General features: G+C 41.5%; 1 protein-coding gene across 1 annotated transcript in view; it reads left to right on the top strand.

Annotated features, from left to right (window-relative positions):
• The window catches only part of SORCS3 (sortilin related VPS10 domain containing receptor 3), a 694,652-nt gene that overhangs the window by 1,358 nt on the left and 672,757 nt on the right, over nucleotides 1-20,537 (top strand). The window lies entirely within an intron of this gene.

The raw sequence follows: 20,537 nt of genomic DNA, 5'->3' as shown, positions 1-20,537 counted from the left end.
TAAAGGTACCGGGGTCCTCCAGCCTCAGGGCAGGAACCGTCTGCTCCCTTCATATGTGATTATTACAATATTGCAAGCCAGGTGGGCATGCTGGGACTAGTGGTTCCTCAACAGGGCTGTCTGTGAACTACTGATCCCAGCATGACCCCCCAGGGTTGTGTTTCTGCTTCCTGCGTGCTGTCAGCACCCTGCTCTGGAGCCCGGAGCTCCCCACAATACCTGGCACTGCCCCCTGGATGTGCTCAGAGTGCCAATGTCTCAGCATTCACAGCCCTGCCTGATTTATAGCCTTCACCCAAGTTCAGAGAGACCCTACAGACAGGACATTGTCCTCAGGGAGAGAGCTCCCCATGTCTGTGCCCATTGATTCGGGGGAGGAATGTGGCTTATCAATGCAGGGAGCAAGGGGTTAACGCTGCCTGAGAGCATTAGGAGGCGATCTGTCATTTTAACTCCTTATTGTCTGCAAAGCCAGACTGCAGATCTGCACTATAACTGCACTAAAATGTCACTGGCGGTGTGCGAATGGGTTAACTAAGGCTCTGGATAATGATACCAGAATATTGGTAGCTAGAAGGACTCTCCATAGACATCAGAGGGTCCCAGACTCCCTGATTAACCAGATGCATCCTCCTAAGGCTACTTTCACACTAGCGTTAACTGCAATACGTCGCAAATGCGTCGTTTTTGCGAAACGCCGCATCCAGCAAAAGTTTTTGCTGGATACGTTGTTTCGTCATAGAGTAACATTAGCGACGCATTTGCGACGCATTTGCGACGCATTTCCAAACGGTGAATGCGTTTGGCGGCGTTTGGGCGTATGGTAGCGGTCCGTCGGGAGAAAAAAACGTTACATGTAACGTTTTTTGCTCCCGACGGTCCGCTTTTTCCGACCGCGCATGCGCAGTCGGAACTCCGCCCCCACCTCCCCGCACTTCCCCGCACATCACAATGGGGCAGCGGATGCGTGGGAAATATGCATCCGCTGCCCCCGTGGTGCGGCGGAGACCACACTAGCGTCGGGAACGTCGGCCCGACGCGCAGCGACGGGTTGTTCCCGACGCTAGTGTGAAACTAGCCTTACTGTAGAAACTGCATTGTCCTGCGAGTGTTGCACTTTATATTTTTTGGACTGCGATTTACTAAATCTACCAGCAGGTGGCGCCCTTGAAATCTCTATTTTTACAGAATACATTTGTGGGGAATAAAAAATAAAATAAAGAAAATCCATGTTGTAAATCATTCTGCTGTGTGTTCATGTGATATGATGTAATTCTAGGTAGATTAGCCCTTTCATTCAGTCCTATTGTCCTAATGTGGGATTTTATCCAATTTTGGAGCCAATATATGTAATTTCTTCATTTAAGTAAGAATCTACATGGTGTCCTGTATTCTCAGGCTAGAAATTGAGGGGATAGCTTTTATGGTGTTTGGAGAGAAGGATGGACCAATGGTCCCACTGTGGTCATTGTAATCTTAAAGGGAAAGTGACATTCCCATAAAGTTGCAATATCTGGGTTTGGATGAGTGTGAACAGGGGCTTATACGAGTCCTGTATCAATCATGTAGCGTTTGCAGCTGATGTCTATGGCAGCCACCTGTCCATCACCCGCCTGGCAGCCTTCACCATCCTTGTATCTCTAGTGTAATCCCCGTCCTGTATTCTTCAATTATTGAAACACAAATCTTATAAAATCTCATATCGCTAACGGCTCATTTAATATTGTTTTATGCAGGAAATGATCTAAAATCTCTAGAAATGTCTAAACCACAATTTTCAATTATTTTGTAAATTTATGAATTTTAGTCTGCATATAAATAATGACATTATTCATGTTCGGAGGCATAAAAATCATGAAATCTTGAAATAATAAAGCATAAAAAAGGCTTAAAAAATCAAGAAAAATTAAAATGTATAAATGTTACTCGTTTGAGTTCTTAGAATGGAAACATTTTTATTTTTTATTTGACTTTTTCCGAGGATGGAAATGTCACTGATTTGTGTCTCCTGTGCATTAGTGTTGGACGCTGCTAGATGTGTCCAAGTGCAGGGTTTCCAGAGCTCATAGGTGTTAGGTGTCAACTACTCCACCCATCATCTCCTCCGCCATAAACAGCGGCAGGTTGGGATTGTTACCCAAAGACTTAGTCCAGATACTGTGGGATTTACACATTTTCACTTTTCTTCATGGTTATTTTTCTCATCTGATTTTTTTTTATCACATGCTATTATTTTTTATTGTTATTTTATTTAGTATTGTTTATTTTTACATGTATTTATTTAATTTATTTTCTTAAATATGAAAGTAAAAATGTCTTTTTTCCTACTTGTTGCTGCCGATATGTCTCCTCCTTAGGGGTCTCTTCTCAATATTGTTCCAATCACCCCCCAACTGCCCTTACAGCTCAGTCAATGTTACCGGTAATTAACTCTTAACGCCCAAACTTCTGTTTATGATACAAAATAAAGTCTTATTTTACAGAGGAGCGATCTGAAATGTGAGCAGTTTTCTCTTTTGAAGAGTCATTAGAGCCAATTCTTCCCCCATCATGTAGAGCAAATGTAATTCCAGAACAGCAGTAAAGACTGACACCAACACAGACATGGCACAAAGATGAGAAACCAAGTCAGATTTGTATAATTTGTCCTGAACAATGTAACATATTCCCATACTCCAGAATGTTTCATCTTCTTGCTCTAACGGAGATGGAACCATTGAGATAATGACTTATACAGATCTAAACTGATACTTTATTGCCTGTCGTATCTCCAGCCTCTTATGAAAGTCTTCTATGGCAGGAGGAGTTGTCAGTTTGCCACCAGCCATTCAGATTACTGGCAGGTAAATTCTATAAGTGATGACGATATTGGTATGAGGATCAGCGTTACTGTATAAGACGGCAGATCTGGTGTTCAGGGCATTCCTATCTGTCCATGAGAAGTGATCCACAATTCTTCTGTCATATAAGATAAGGTATTCCCTTAAATAATCATTTTCAGTAACCGGTGAACCAAAAGTCCCAGCAATAATCCAGTCTCTTGTATATTTCTTCTATAGTTACAGAACACAGATAATTCCACTAGTAACTAAGGAATCATTGGTTGTATTTTCCACTGATCAATAGGATCGATCATCAATGGCCATATCTTACTATAACTAATAAGTATCTGTGAGATAAGGGAAAATGATATCTAATTAATATCATTTTGATAATCTGATGGAATCCCCTATCAGATACAGTTTGGCCCAAAATACTTGCTCCTAAACTCAGCCCCCAACCTTTGGCATTCCCCCCCAGGCCAAAAGAGAAGTCAAATACACATTATCCAACGAAAGCACTTCCTTGGACAGGGCAGACCATTTTTATTTTAATTAGCTCAAGCAAAAAGGCCTTTGAAACTCTCCCCAGGGGGGGCCAAAAGGTATAGACCCTGTGTCTCCCAGCACCAAGTCCAGCAGTTATCACACTGGTGTGAGCTTCCTTTTTTTGGCCTGTTAGCTGACGTGCCCAGAGAATCACATAACAAAGATTTGGACCTGTGACTCATCAGCGCCTCCCTGTAGTCACATGGTACATAACACGGTAGTTGTAATCTATCTGTATCCTACCCTTGTGCTACACTCCTGACTGTATACTTGTATATTGCTCTTGTATATATATATATACCTGTATCTTTCTAGTGCGCCTTTCGGAGATTAAATACAAAATAAATCTTGGGCTGCTCTTTTATCTCGATTCACCAATCCCCACGTCCGCACACTTGTTTGGTTAATATACGCTACCCGGGGTTGGTTTCTGACCCAATATAAGCCTTTTTAAAGACTTCTTAAGGGCTGTGGCTGGAGGAACTGGTGGCAACATACCGTACTGTGTTAGTGAGGAACTCTAACAGTGACAGCCGGGAGGTTTATATACACTGTAGTATAGGTATATAGTGCAGGTATATAGTGCAGGTATATACACACATGTGATCAAAATTGTTGGTCCCTCTTGTTTAATGACAGAAAATCCCACAATGGTCACAGAAATAACTTGAGTCTGACAAACATAATAATAAATAAAAGATCTATGAAAATGAACAAATGAAAGTCAGACATTGATTTTCAACCATGCTTCCACAGAATTAAAAAAAATAAATAAAACCCATGAAATAGGCCTGGACAGAAATGATGGTAACCCTGAAAATAATGTGACAAAAGGGACATGTTAAATTGCGGTGTGTCCACTAACTATCATCACAGGGGTCTACAATCCTGGAATCAGTGAGTGGCCGGTATATAGGGCTACAGATCCTCACTGTGCTGTGTGGTGACATGGTGGGTATCACACTCAGCATAGACCAGAGGAAGCGAAGGAAAGAGTCGTCTCAGGAGATTAGAAAGAAAATTATAGACAAACATGTTAAAGGTAAAAGTTATAAGATCATCTCCAAGCAGCGTGATGTTCCTGTGACTACAGTTGCACATATCATTCAGAGATGTAAGATCCATGGGACTGTAGCCAACCTCCCTGGATGTGGCTGCAGGAGGAACATTGATGACAAATCAAAGAGACGGATGATACGAATGGTAACAAAAGAGGCCAGAAAAACTTGTAAACAGATTAAAAGTGAACTTCAAGCTCAAGAAACATCAGTGTCAGATCGCACCATCCGTTGTACGAGCCAAAGTGGACTTCATGGGAGACGACCAAGGAGGACATCATTGTTGAAAAAAAATCATAAAAAAGACAGACTGGAATTTGCCAAACTACATGTTGACAAGCAACAAAGCTTCTGGGAGAATGTCCTATGGACAGATGAGACAAAAATGGAACTTTTTGGCAAGGCACATCAGCTCTATTTTCACAGACAGAAAAATGAAGCATATCAAGAAAAGAACACTGCCCCTACTGTGAAACATGGAGGAGGCTCTGTTATGTTCTTGGTCTGCTTTGCTGCATCTGGCACAGGGTGTCTAGAATCTGTGCAGGGTACAATGAAATCTCAAGACTATCAAGGGATTCTACAGAGAAATGTGCTGCCCAGTGTCAGAAAGCTTGGTCTCAGTCGCAGGTCATGGGTCTTGCAACAGGGTAATGATCCAAAACACACAGCTAATAACACCCAAGAATGGCTAAGAGGAAAACATTGGACTATTCTGAAGTGGCCTTCTATGAGCCCTAACCTAAATCCTATCGAGCCTCTTTGGAAAGAGCTGAAACATGCTGTCTGGAAAAGGCAACCTTCAGTCACGAGACAACTGGAGCAGTTTTCTCTTTAGGAGTGGCAAAAATACCTGTCGAGAGGCGCAGAAGTCTCACTGACAGTTACAGGAATCATTTAATTGCAGCGATTGGTTGTACAGCAAAATATTAAGTTAAGGGAACCGTAATTTCTGTCCAGGCTTATTTCCTGAGTTTTATTTTTTTTAAATTCTCTGGAAGCATGGTGGAAAAGCAATGTTTGACTTTCATTTGTTCATTTTCATAGATTTTTTATTTATTATTACTTTTGTCAGATTCAAGTTATTTCTGTGACCATTGTGGGTTTTTCTGTCATTAAACAAGGGGGACCAACAATTTTGACCACATGTATAGTGTAGGTATATAGTGCAGGTATATAGTGCAGGTATATATAGGTATATAGTGCAGGTATGTAGTTCAGGTCTATAGTGTAAGTATATACACTGGTCAAAAAAAATAAAGGGAACACCAAAATCCCACATCCTAGATATCACTGAATGAAATATTCCAATTGGAAATCTTTATTCATTGTATAGTGGAATGCGCTGAGAACAATAGAACCTAAAAATGATCAATGTAAATCACAACTAATATCCCACGGAGGGCTGGAGTTGTAATGATGCTCAAAATCAAAGTGGAAAATCAAATTGCAGGCTGATCCAACTTCAGTGGAAATGCCTCAAAACAAGGGAATGATGCCCAACAGTGTGTGTGACCTCCACGTACCTGTATGACCTCCCTACAATGCCTGGGCATGGTCCTGATGAGGCAGCGGATGGTCTCCTGAGGGATCTCCTCCCAGACCTGGACTAAAGTATCCGCCAACTCCTGGACAGTCTGTGGTGCAACGTGATATTGGTGGATGGCGTGAGACATGATGTCCCAGATGTCTTCAATCGGATTCAGGTCTGGCCAGTCCATAGCTTCAATGCCTTCGTCTTGCAGGAACTGCTGACACACTCCAGCCACATAAGGTCTGGCATTGTCCTGCATTAGGAGGAACCCAGGGCCAACCGCACCAGTATATGGTCTCACAAGGGGTCTGAGGATCTGATCTCGGCACCTAATGGCTGTCAGGCTACCTCTGGCGAGCACATGGAGGGCTGTGCGGCACTCCAAGGAAATGCCACCCCACACCATTACTGACCCACTGCCAAACCCAGGGCTGGACTGGCCATCGGGCAGTTCTGGCAAATGCCAGAAGGACCGGTGCCAGTAGTGGGCCGCTGCATGCCGACTCCCCCCCCCCCCAGCACCGCCGCTGCCGCATTCAACTATATAGTTGAATGCAATGATGGAAGAGAGAGCGTCACCTGACGCTCCCTCTCCCATCATTCCCTGCTCTGCCTCTGACACTGTGGGTGCGCACGCACTCACTGTGTCCCAGGCAGTGCAGTGGCAGACGCCGAGACAGGAGCAGGGAGCACCGCAGGCACGAGGGGAGGTGAGGAGTGTTTTTTTTTTTTTGCTGGACTGTGGGGCCATTCTAGGGAGTGAGGAGAGATGTGGACTCTGCTGTATACTACTATGTGGGCTGTGATATATACTACTGTGTGGGCTCTGCTGTATACTACTGTGTGGGCTGTGCTGTATACTACTGTGTGGGCTGTACTGTATACTACTGTGTAGGCTCTGCTATATACTACTATGTGGGCTGTGCTATACACTACTATGTGGGCTCTGCTGTATACTGTGTGGGCTCTGCTATATATTACTATGTGGGCTGTGCTATACATTACTATGTGGGCAGTGCTGTATACTACTATGTGGGCTGTGCTATACACTATGTGGGCTGTGCTATATAGTACAATGTAGGCTGTGCTATACACTACTATGTGGGCTGTGCTATACACTACTATGTGGGCTCTGCTGTATACTACTATGTGGGCTGTGCTATACACCACTATGTGGACTGTGCTGTATACTACTGTGTGGTCTGTGCTGTATACTACTGTGTGGGCTGTGCTGTATACTACTATGTGGGCAGTGCTGTGTACTACTGTGTGGGCTGTGCTGTATACTACTGTATTGGCTCTGCTATATACTACTATGTGGGTAGTGCTGTATACTACTGTGTGGGCTGTGCTGTATACTACTGTGTGGGCTCTGCTATATACTACTATGTGGGCTGTGCAATACACTACTATGTGGGCTCTGCTGTATACTACTATGTGGGCTGTGCTATACACTACTATGTGGTCTCTGCTGTATACTACTGTGTGGGCTGTGCTGTATACTACTGTGTGGGCAGTGCTGTATACTACTATGTGGGCTGTGCTATATACTACTGTGTGGGCTCTGCTGTATACTACTACGTGGGTAGTGCTGTATACTACTAAGTGGGCTGTGCTATATACCACTGTGTGCGCTCTGCATACTGCTGTGTGGGCTGTGCTGTATACTACTATGTGGGCTGTGCTATATACTACTGTGTGGGCTCTGCTGTATACTACTGTGTGGGCTGTGCTATATACTACTGTGTGGGCTGTGTTGTATACTACTATGTGGGCTGTGCTATATACTACTTTGTAGGCTGTGCTGTATACTACTATGTGGGCTGTACTATATACTACTGTGTGGGCTCTGCTGCATACTACTGTGTGGGCTGTGCTGTATACTACTATGTGGGCTGTGCTATATACTACTGTGTGGGCTCTGCTGTATACTACTGTGTGGGCTCTGCTGTATACTACTGTGTGGGCTGTGCTGTATACTACTAAGGGGGCTGTGCTATATACTACTGTGTGGGCTCTGCTGCATACTACTATGTGGGCTGTGCTATATACTACTGTGTGGGCTGTGCTGTATACTACTATGTGGGCTGTGCTGTATACTGCTACATGAGCTGTGTTATCTGCTATGCGGGTTGTGCTATATACTATGGGGGGTATATTATATTCTATGGGGGAGGCTGTGCTATATACTATGTGGCTGTTATATACTATTGTGAGGGTATATTATATTCTATGGGGGAGGCTGTGTTATACTATGGGGGGCTGCATTATATTCTATGGGGGCTACATTATATATTATGGGGAGGTGGGCTGTATTATATTCTATGGGGTGGCTGCATTATACTTTGTGGTGGCTGCATTATATTCTGTAGGGTGGTGGCTGCATTATACTATATGTGGGCTGCATTATACTGTATCGATGATTATGGGGAATACGTTATACTTTATGAAGAACTATGGGGTGCATTATACTATGGGAAGTGAATTGTACTACATGGATGACTATGGGGGTGCATTATACTATATGGAGCACTATGAGGAGTGTATTATGCTATATGGAGGACCATGAGGAGTGTATTATGCTATATGGAGGACTGAGCAGTGTATTTTAATATATGGAGGACTATATGGAGTGTATTATACTATATGGAGGACTGTGGTGCACATTATAATATATGGAGGACTATGGGGTGTATTTTACTAAACAAGTAAAATGCTGCATATTCAGATTGTTTTTGCTGGAACAAAAATCATTGTTCTCAGCAGCACATCGCCAGCGTAAACTGTAAATGTGCTGCTGATAACATGATACTGTATGGGGATCGGTTAGTGATCTATTAGTGATCGTTCTGTCCCATCATTATTCCTCAGCTGGTGGGAAGAGGCCGGGAAACAAGCGTTGAATAACTTCAGTATTGTTGATCAAACTCATTTAGCGTCCTGAACTCAGCGCTTGTAAATACAACAGAAAGGCTTCTGTGTGATGTGCAATATGTTAGCATTTGGGGCCCCATTTTAAACTTTGCCTAGGGCCCCACTTTGCCTAAAACCGGCCCTGCCTACAAGTGTACAAAGATATTATACAGTCACCATGTGACAAGTGGGCCTGTGTAACTTCAAATGCCAGGGCTGAATTTTAGTCCCAGTCTGGCCCTGGCCAAACTGGTCATGCTGAAGGATGTTGCAGGCAGCAGATCGCTCTCCACGGCGTCTTCAGAGTCTGTCACATCTGTCGCCTGTGCTCAGAGTCCGTCTCATGCTATCACGAGTGCTACGAGTGAACGAACCAACATTCAAAAGTGACCAAAACATCAGCCAGAAAGCATTGGTACTGAGATGTGGTCTGTGGTCCCCACCTGCAGAACCACTCCTTTATTGAGGGAGTCTTGATAATTGCCAATAATTCCCATCTGTTGTCTATTCCATTTGCACAACAGCAGGTGAAATTGATTGTCAATCAGTGTTGCTTCCTAAGTGGACAGTTTGATTTCACAGAAGTTTGATTTACTTGGCGTTAGATTCTGTTGTTTAAGTGTTCCCTTTATTTTTTTGAGCAGTGTAGTTCAGGTATATAGTGCAGGTATATAGTACAGGTATATATAGGCATATAGTGCAGGTATATAGTACAGGTATATATAGGCATATAATGCAGGTATATAGTGTAGGCATATAGTGCAGGTATATAGTGTAGGTGTATATAGTTCAGGTATATAGTGCAGGTATATATAGGCATATAGTGCTGGTATATAGTACAGGTATATATGGGCATATAGTATAGATATAGTACAGGTATATATAGGCATATAGTGTAGGTATATAGTGCAGATATATAGTGCAGGCATATATATAGGCATATAGTGCAGGTATATAGTGCAGGTATATATAGGCATATAGTGCGGTATATATAGGCATATAGTATAGGTATATAGTGCAGATATATATAGGCATATAGTACAGGTATATAGTGCAGGCATATAGTGCAGGTATATAGTACAGGTATATAGTACAGGTATATATAGGCATATAGTGCAGGTATTATAGTGCAGGCATATAGTGCGGGTATATAGTGCAGGCATATAGTGCAGGTATATAGTACATGTATATATAGGTATATAGTGCAGGCATATAGTGCAGGTATATAGTACAGGTATATAGTACAGGGATATACTTCAGGTATATAGTACAGGTATATAGTTCAGGGATATAGTGCAGGTATATAGTACAGGGATATACTGCAGGTATATAGTACAGGGATATAGTACTGGGATATAGTGCAGGGATATAGTGCAGGTATATAGTACAGGTACACACACACCATTTTTTGCATTGAATCTTGTACTGAGCGCTGCCCATATTCTTTTCTTTTTTATGTATCCATCCACCCATCTAGTGGTGGGCACGGACAGAAGATGACCTTTGTGCGAGAACAATATATGGGCCCTTTACAGTCCAGTAATGTGTCTGAAGCCACTTGCCGCTCTGGTGGTGATAGTGGCCCCCTGTTACGCTGCACCAATATTTTGTCCACCCCATCGTCTGCCGGTCTGTCCGTCCGTCCGTCCATAGGATGACAATGGTCCGGTCCTCCCCACTGCCTTTACGATGACGGTTTGCGGTTTTCTTGCAGTGAATTCCATCTTGAACATCTCCAATAATCTTCTCACTGTTCTTCCTGCCGCTCCGTGCCGCGCTGCTTCTGAATTCACCATGTAATTACGTTTGTTCCGCCAAGTGATGTACATGTTTTTTTTCCTTTTTTACGATAGAAGAACGAGATACGAAAATCGCTATTTTCAGCCTGTTGTTAAGGTGGAAATAGGTGTCATTTAGAATCGGGAAAACTTTCTCTCTGCAGTGATTCACATCCGCTGTCAGCCGCGCTGTCACAATATAGAAATTATTTGCTGCAAAATGTGGCTCTCATACTGTTAGGGAACTACAACTCTCAGCATGCCTCCTTACCCTACCTTGTGCTGGAGATGAGGTATTAGTTTGATACAAATGTTACTTTTTGTTTCTCATAATGTAACAATATTTAAAGTGACAGATCAGGCAAAGCAGAAAATACGGCACGACGGCCCCACCCCGAAATCAATAATTTTTTGGATCTTGAGATGTGAACTGTACCAAACATCGTGCGACACTTTGTTAAATTTGGCAGCAAAGACAGAAGAAAACGTGATTGTACAACGTCCATCGTAATAACTTCCCTCTTTAGCTGTGCCGGATTCATCATTACTTGCTGCTATAAGTTTGCTCCAATCTTTTATTACATTGTTTGGAACACGGCGTCATTTTCAATTTCTGCCAACTCGCTGCCTCTTTCAGCAAAGCCAAGTCACAAAAGACACAGGTTTTTTTGGCAGAAATGATGCCAGGATTTTGTGACATTTATCTTGATGAATATTCCCCAGCAGATTCTCTGGCTCATCTTTACTTGAGAATGTTATGGCCCTATAGAATAAATTCCCATGTGCTGGGGGTCTGACTGCCGGGACCCTCACTGATCCTGAGAATGGGGCGTCGATGAGCATACGCATCTCTGCATTACTCATTCCCTATGGGACTGTTGGAGATAGCCATGGTGCGCATGCGCGACCTCCTCTCCATTCATACAGGGCTCGGAGCTCTCAGACCCCCAGCGATTGGATATATATCCCTTGCCCTATGGAGAGGGCAGAACCTCCAAACTGGGCACAGACCCTTTACGTGCTTTGAGCAGGGGGTTGGACCAGATGACCCAGGAGATCCCTTCCAACTCTACCATTCTAGGATTCTAAGTGCATATTTTACTTCTGGACTGGAGCGTTGAGGTTTGGAGCTGGATATCAGGGACGTAACTAAACTGTTTTATTTCAATTCTCAATGTTTTCCCCTATTTGAGGCTTTCACAGCGGCCATGTTTGCCGATCCCTCACCAGTTTTGGAGCCAGGCTCCTCTTTGTCTCTCTCCCTCAGCGGAAACTCCCAGCACAAAAAGTAAAATGTGAAATAAAACCAACTAATCAGTAATGAAATCCTCGTCACTCTGCCCTCATCATTAGCGGATGGAGAAGGGTCTTTGAGAAGAGGGGCTGAAGATCTACTTGTCATTGACAAAGGGGAGGAGACTAATAGCCAGTATGTAATAGCAATGGTCGGTGGCGCGGGGGCCTCCTGGCACGGGCAGTGCCCTTCTTCACCCAAGTGAGTGACGGTCTGGACTTCAATGCAAAGCTTTGTTAACCCTTCCATGAGATGGAACCAGGCTCTGCAGTGATTCCCAGAGGAAGCGTGAAACCGTGGAGGCGGCACAGATGCGGAGCTCCGGAGTGCGGGCCTCCATTTACACAAGGCCGCTCTTATTTTACTCATTTCCTACAATTCCTGGTTTCTCAATGAGTTTAGCATTGACAGAGGTCATCCGGAGATAGCGGCTTAGATACGCAGCTCAGATACGCCACTATTAGGGCTGCATCTTACATACTTTAGACTTAAAGGGTTATTTCCAAAATCAAAATGCGGTTTCCATTTTCTATACGTCCCGAATTGATCCTTTGTACACGAAAATCCAACAATGTGCAAAAGGCTGGAATCCGGGACCATCATTATGGACTTCATTACGGGAACACACTGGACGGCGCATGCTGACACCCCCGAGAATCACACGTGACCGGGACACCTCCCATAAGGGTGGAGCTGCATATTCATCACTGTAATGAGCGGTACCACGTGACCGCTCACACAGGACAGGCTGCCGGCGCTGAGAGGAGACATCGCAGGAGCTGGGTGAGTATTTCTCTGCAAGCGGGCTGGCGCACTGGGGGTGGGAGGCGGGAGGTGACCCCAAACTTTATTTTTAACAAAAATTTTTTTAAAAAACCTTGATTTTTAATTCCTTCTCTCCAACGAACGCTGCTGGGGAAAAGGAATGAATGCCGGCTTCAGCACCAAAAGCAGGGTACAGCGCTTAACTGTAGCACTGTCTCCTGAACGGTCCGTGTGGTCCTCAGTTGGGCGCCTCACGGGCGGCACACGGCTGCCGAATGTGTGCCACACTGATGTGCCACGTGAGCACACGGACACGGATAACTCCGGTACTGATTTCTCCGGTACCGGAATTATCTGGACGTGTGAGACTGGCCTAATACGTGGTGAAATCTGCAGCAAAAACGCTGAAAGAATTGACGTGATGTGATATTAATCCACACTAAATCTGCCGGTCACAAATACGCAGCGTGTGCACGAGGCGCCAGGATCCTCATTAACTTCGCTGCACCAGGAAAGTCTTCAGGCTTTGTGACAAATCTGCACTAAAACAGCAGAAATGCAGCAAAGACGCTAAGTGTGCACACGGCCTTATTATTCCGACTATTCAGTCAGCACAGCGCTCATTCCACTTTATTATTACAATGTGCTATCAATTATATATCTTATTTTTTTAATATCATTAAATCTAATTATTTATTCAAATACTTGACTCAGTCTCAGATATCGAATGTATCATCATATTTCTATTTTATAATTAATTTACACAACCAGCACTGCTTATTATATACATTGATTGATTTATATTCTTCTTAGATTATTGTTGTACAATCTCTTGGCCACTTTTTGCTCCTTTTTTACCAATCCTACAGTTTTAATCAGGCTTTGTTATGTTGTTTGTAGTTTTTATTTTGTAGCCATAAAGTCATAATTACTGGTTAATATTGGATAATAATTAATCTTACTGGAGAATTTTGGAATTTCTCAGTATTTCCTTCTTTGGTCACTTTCTGGCAGTATGTGACAATATTACTACACTGTGGTCACTTGCTGGCACTATATGATGATATTACTACTCTTTTATTACTTTTGGCACTATATGACGATATTACTACACTGTTGTGACTTTTGGCACTATATGACACTATTGTTACTTTCTGGTCAGTTTTGGCACTATATGACGATATTACTACACTCTTGGCACTATATGATGATAATAATAATAATAATACACTGTTGTGACTTTTTGCACTATATGACGCTATTATTACTTCCTGCTCACTTTTGGCGCTATATGACGATATTACTACATTCTGATCACTTTTGGCACTATATGACGATATTACTACACTCTTGGCACTATATGATGATAATAATAATACACTGTTGTGACTTTTTGCACTATATGACGCTATTATTACTTCCTGCTCACTTTTGGCGCTATATGACGATATTACTACATTCTGATCACTTTTGACACTATATGACGATATTTCTACACTCTTGGCACTATATGACGATATTACTACATTCTGATCACTTTTGACACTATATGACGATATTTCTACACTTTTGGCACTATATGACGATATTACTACATTCTGATCACTCTTGGCACTATATGATGATATTACTACACTCTTGGCACTATATGATGATAATAATAATACTACACTGTTGTGACTTTTTGCACCATATGACACTCTCATTACTTTCTGGTCACTTTTGGTCATTTACATGATGCATAACGTGAGGTTTCTGATATTTTCACGCTTCGCCTCATCTTCTTTCTATCTGTTTTGTACATTGTCCCTTTATCCAGTGACAATGAAGAATGGCCACTAGGGGGCGCAGCATCCTTTAATAAAACCTTGCCCAGTGCAGCTCACTGCAGGTATTACTGCTGCGATTAACCCTTTCTCTCCAGGATGGATGAGATGGTGTGATTATACAATGTGGCTATGTAGTGGACAGAGCAGACGTCTGCAGAAATAGTGGACACGTAAGTGCTGCACAGACCCCTATGGGATTCATAGCCCAGACCATTGACTTACCCACAATGCACCAGTCTGGCTTTTTATTACCTAATCTGTGACATACCTGACCCCTTTAAGAAGATTTAGTCCCAGATATGCCGCGGTGTCAGACATGGTGTAATTGAATATGATACAGCGTCTGCTTTGCTGGTGATCGGCGCAGGGAATCAGCTAGTTATTCAGTTGCTAAAATGTATCGGTGCAGTAAAGCAGAAGACATCCTGATTCTATAGGGGGCATTTAGGATACATTTGTCCGGGGCATGGACTAAGGAGTGAAGAAGCGCACTGCCACTTTCCTGATTTTTTTTTTTTTTTGCATAATCCCATCATTTCTGCTAACAATTTAATTTATAGTTTATGAACACGGCAGGACCACTTTAGCAATAAGCTGCCACGTGAACGTGAGGGATATGAGGATGACACTATTTTGGCAATTCCATAACGTGTCCAGCATTTTTACCGCTCTGCAGGCTGTGGCGCTAATTTTCAGTTGTCTCTGAGTTAGTGGAACGACGCCAGCTGCTATAATATCTATCATACACAGAACACAACCATAAGGGATTCCTGCTCTCCTGCCTCTGTGTAGCACATGTTCACATACAACAGCAACATGGGAGGCATTATATGGTGGATCTACGCAGTGTAGCTGTGAGTCCAGCTCTCAGGTGAGATTGTATACTTTCAAGAAAATAGTAGCATAGAGGATGCTATACATACAGCAATACTGAACAAAGTGGCCATGAAACTAACTTTGGCGTGAGAAAAAACAATCACTAGAAAAGAGCAACAAGGATATCGTTATCTATCAGTACTTAGAAGTGCAGCTGTGAATTCAACTTTTGGGTGAAAAAAAACACTAGAAAGCAGAAGCATGGAGGATGTTATATTGGAGCAGTAAGCAGTGTTTCTGCAAATACAGCTCAATGATTAGATAAAACACTTACTACAAAGCAGCAGCAAGGAGAGCATAATATAGCAGTACTGTGCAGTGTAGCTGTGAATCCAGCTATAAGGTAATATAAAACAATTACTAGAAAAAAACAGTATGAGGATATTACACTACAGTAATGAGCAGTGTAGCAGTGAATTCAGCTCTAGGGTGACACTGTATAAAACAGTACAAAGTAGCAGCAACTTGAGAACATTACATTGCAGTGTCGAGAAATGTTGATGTAAACCCAGCTCCAGGGTGATACATAACCTCTGTGCCTCGATATTGCTCTATGTTCCTCCCTTCATTGACTTAAGTTGCAAGCGGTAACGAACCTAAGTGACCTGCACTCCATCTTGGTTTTTTAAGAGTGAATTATGAGATCTGGAGAGGAGAAAAAGTGGCTCATAAGTGGAGAAACAAGTAAACTCATCATACTAAAAAGGTTTTAATAGTCACTTGTACAAGAGATTTATGTAAAGTTAATGGAAATGACAACAAATATTCAATTATCACATCTTCGTGGGAATCTTTCAACCTGTGTTCTTATGGTACGATCTGAGATTACCGCATCAAAACCGCCATACTGTGCTCAGGTAATAATAATTACTACACCATCCCATCATACACAGCATGTGTTATGGGCGGCCAAACCTGGAGATGATGCGGCATAGCCCTCTAGATACTGGCGGTCTTTCCCTAGTGTTGCCTTCCTAAAATTCAGTCAATTTCAGATTATTTAAAAATATATATTTTTTAAGCTTTACAATCTTGCAGAAGAGAAGACGATTAATCAATCACAATGTCCTCTTCACTGTGGTCTTCTTTTTCAGCTCACAGAGGGTTAATCATAAAAGTAATGACACTGGGAATGTCACTGGGGACTTGTTTTATCACTACAAACCCTGTAATATCATTTCTGAGAAGCTATTGATTTTCATATTCCGGACTCTGCTCTGGGTCCTTCACAGCCTCAAACTCTGAGGAATCCGGAGATACATGTCACTCCTGTAGTTAAAGGGAAACCGAACTCACATTTTATTCTATTTCCTTTTTCTTGCCCAAATGAGCAGTATTATAGTAGTTATATTCTTGTACATAGGAGCAGTATTATAGTAGTTATATTCTTGTACATAGGGGCAGTATTATAGTAGTTATATTCTTGTACATAGGGGCGGTATTATAGTAGTTATATTCTTGTACATAGGGGCAGTATTATAGTAGTTATATTCTTGTACATAGGGGGCAGTATTATAGTAGTTATATTCTTGTACATAGGAGCAGTATTATAGTAGTTATATTCTTGTACATAGGAGCAGTATTATAGTAGTTATATTCTTGTACATAGGAGCAGTATTATAGTAGTTATATTCTTGTACATAGGGGCAGTATTATAGTAGTTATATTCCTGTACATAGGGGCAGTATTATAGTAGTTATATTCTTGTACATAGGAGCAGTATTATAGTAGTTATATTCTTGTACATAGGAGCAGTATTATAGTAGTTATATTCTTGTGCATAGGAGCAGTATTATAGTAGTTATATTCTTGTACATAGGAGCAGTATTATAGTAGTTATATTCTTGTATATAGGGGCAGTATTATAGTAGGTATATTCCTGTACATAGGAGCAGTATTATAGTAGTTATATTCTTGTACATAGGGACAGTATTATAGTAGTTATATTCCTGTACGTAGGAGCAGTATTATAGTAGTTATATTCTTGCACATAGGAGCAGTATTACAGTAGTTATATTCTTGTACATAGGAGCAGTATTATAGTAGTTATATTCTTGTACATAGGGGCAGTATTATAGTAGTTATATTCTTGTATATAGGGGGCAGTATTATAGTAGTTATATTCTTGTACATAGGGGCAGTATTATAGTAGTTATATTCCTGTACGTAGGAGGCAGTATTATAGTTGTTATACTCATGTACACAGGGGCAGTATTATAGTAGTTATATTCTTGTACATAGGGGCAGTATTATAGTAGTTATATTCTTGTACATAGGAGCAGTATTATAGTAGTTATATTCTTGTACATAGGAGCAGTATTATAGTAGTTATATTCTTGTACATAGGAGCAGTATTATAGTAGTTATATTCTTGTATATAGGGGCAGTATTATAGTAGGTATATTCCTGTACATAGGAGCAGTATTATAGTAGTTATATTCTTGTACATAGGGACAGTATTATAGTAGTTATATTCCTGTACGTAGGAGCAGTATTATAGTAGTTATATTCTTGCACATAGGAGCAGTATTACAGTAGTTATATTCTTGTACATAGGAGCAGTATTATAGTAGTTATATTCTTGTACATAGGGGCAGTATTATAGTAGTTATATTCTTATACATAGGAGCAGTATTATAGTAGTTATATTCTTGAACATAGGAGGCAGTATTAAAGGCATTAGCATATTAAAGGATATATATATATACATAGGGTACGCATAATATATATTGTTTCATTTTGTAAATATTATTCCCAGCAATATGCGCTCCTGAAGGATGATGATGGAACTCGATATTCTGATTCAAGGATGATTTTTATTTCAAACTAAAATACAACCGGTTTCGACTTCTTGGAGTCATGATGTCATCATGCATGACATTATACCTGAGGAAGACTCCAAGAAGTCGAAATCGGTTGTATTTTAAAAATGAAAAGGACTTTGTAATAATGTGTGTTTGTGTTTTATTAACCATTTCGTACTATTGGATTAATAATGGATAGGTGTCATAATTGACGCCTCTCCATCATTAATCTGGCTTAATGTCACCTTCCAATAGCAAGGTGGCATTAACCCTTCATTACCCCATATCCCACCGCTACACGGGAGTGGGAAGAGAGTGGCCAAGTGCCAGAATAGGCGCATCTTCCAGATGTGCCTTTTCTGGGGTGGCTGGGGGCAGATGTTTTTAGCCACGGGGGGCCAATAACCATGGACCCTCTCCTGGCTATTAATATCTGCCCTCAGTCACTGGCTTTACCACTCTGGCGGAGAAAATTGCGCGGGAGCCCACGCCAATTTTTTCTGCCATTTAACCCTTTATTTTACAAGCTAGAGTGCCCAAATTTTGCACATACACACTACTAACATTAGTAGTGTGGAATATGAAAAAAAAAAAAGGGGATATGAGATGATTTACTGTATGTAATCATGTCTCATATCCTGTCGGGTTTGTGAAGGAGAAATGAAAAGCCGGCAATTGAATTACCGGCTTTTCACATATATCGCGCTGAATTAAATATAAATACAGAATATATATACATGTATATATATATATATATGTGTCTCAATGACATATATATATATATATATATATACTGTATATATGTTTTAACGAACATTTGAGCACATAAATCCATTAGATGTCGGTTTTGCAAGCCTGCGCGAAAATATCGCAGTACGGATGCCATACGGATTACATACGGAGGATGCCATGCGCAAAATACGCTGACACACCCTGCCTACGGAGGACATACGGATCACTATTTTGGGGACTTTTCTGCGTATTACGGCAGAAAAAAACGGACCGTATTTACATACGCTGAGTGTGAGGCCGGCCTAACAGGCAGAGGGAGATGTGGACATGTAGCACATGAAAAACATACACAGGTGCATGCGAAGGACACAGGATTTAGTGAGTTAACATATTCCACAGTACTAGAGCATATGTTAAACGCACATATCCCACAGTATTAGGGTATGTGCACACGTTGCGGATTCTGCTGCGGATTTTTCCGCAGCGGATTTGGAAAATCCGCAGTGCAAAACCACTGCGGTTTTCACTGCGGATTTTCTCACGGTTTCTTCTGCGGATTCCTCTGCGGGTTTTCAACAGCACTTTCCTATTGGTGCTGGTTGAAAACTGCTGCGGAATCCGCAGAAAGAATTGACATGCTGCAGAAAATAATCCGCTGCGTTTCTGCATGTGCACAGCGTTTTTTTTCCCCATAGGTTTACATGGTACTGTAAACTTTGGGAAAACTGCTGCGGATCCGCAGCGTCAAATCCGCTGCAGATCCGCAGCAAAATCCGCAGCGTGTGCACATACCCTTAGAACTAAATCAAACTGTTTTATGATCCCACAACTACCATTGTGCTATAATTAAACTTTCAAAATCCAAAAACAGCCACTATTCATTTTTGTAAAGCAAAGAATGACAATACTGCACAATGCACACGTATATTCAAAAAATAAATCAATTTTATTAAATACCAAACTGAATTAAAACACTAATAGTTGATATAAAAAGAATTTACCTCCAATGTGAGGAACACAAGTTAACCCCTTCATGACCCAGCCTATTTTGACCTTAATGACCTTGCCGTTTTTTGCAATTCTGACCAGTGTCCCTTTATGAGGTAATAACTCAGGAACGCTTCAACGGATCCTAGCGATTCTGAGATTGTTTTTTCATGACATATTGGGCTTCATGATGGTGGTAAATTTAGGTCGATAATTTTTGCGTTTATTTGTGAAAAAAAAAACGGAAATTTGGCGAAAATTTTGAAAATTTCGCAATTTTGAATTTTTATTCTGTTAAACCAGAGAGTTATGTGACACAAAATAGTTAATAAATAACATTTCCCAAATGTCTACTTTACATCAGCACAATTTTGGAAAACAAAATTTTTTTTGCTAGGAAGTTATAAGGGTTAAAATTTGACCAGCGATTTCTCATTTTTACAACAAAATGTACAAAACCATTTTTTTTAGGGACCACCTCACATTTGAAGTCATTTTGAGGGTTCTATATGGCTGAAAATACCCAAAAGTGACACCATTCCAAAAACTGCACCCTCAAGGTGCTCAAAACCACATTCAAGAAGTTTATTAACCCTTCA

This window comes from Ranitomeya variabilis, chromosome 4, assembly GCF_051348905.1.
Source record: "Ranitomeya variabilis isolate aRanVar5 chromosome 4, aRanVar5.hap1, whole genome shotgun sequence".
NCBI lineage: Eukaryota > Metazoa > Chordata > Amphibia > Anura > Dendrobatidae > Ranitomeya > Ranitomeya variabilis.
Note: the sequence above shows the minus strand (reverse complement) of the source record. Positions and strands in the feature narration are given on the sequence as shown.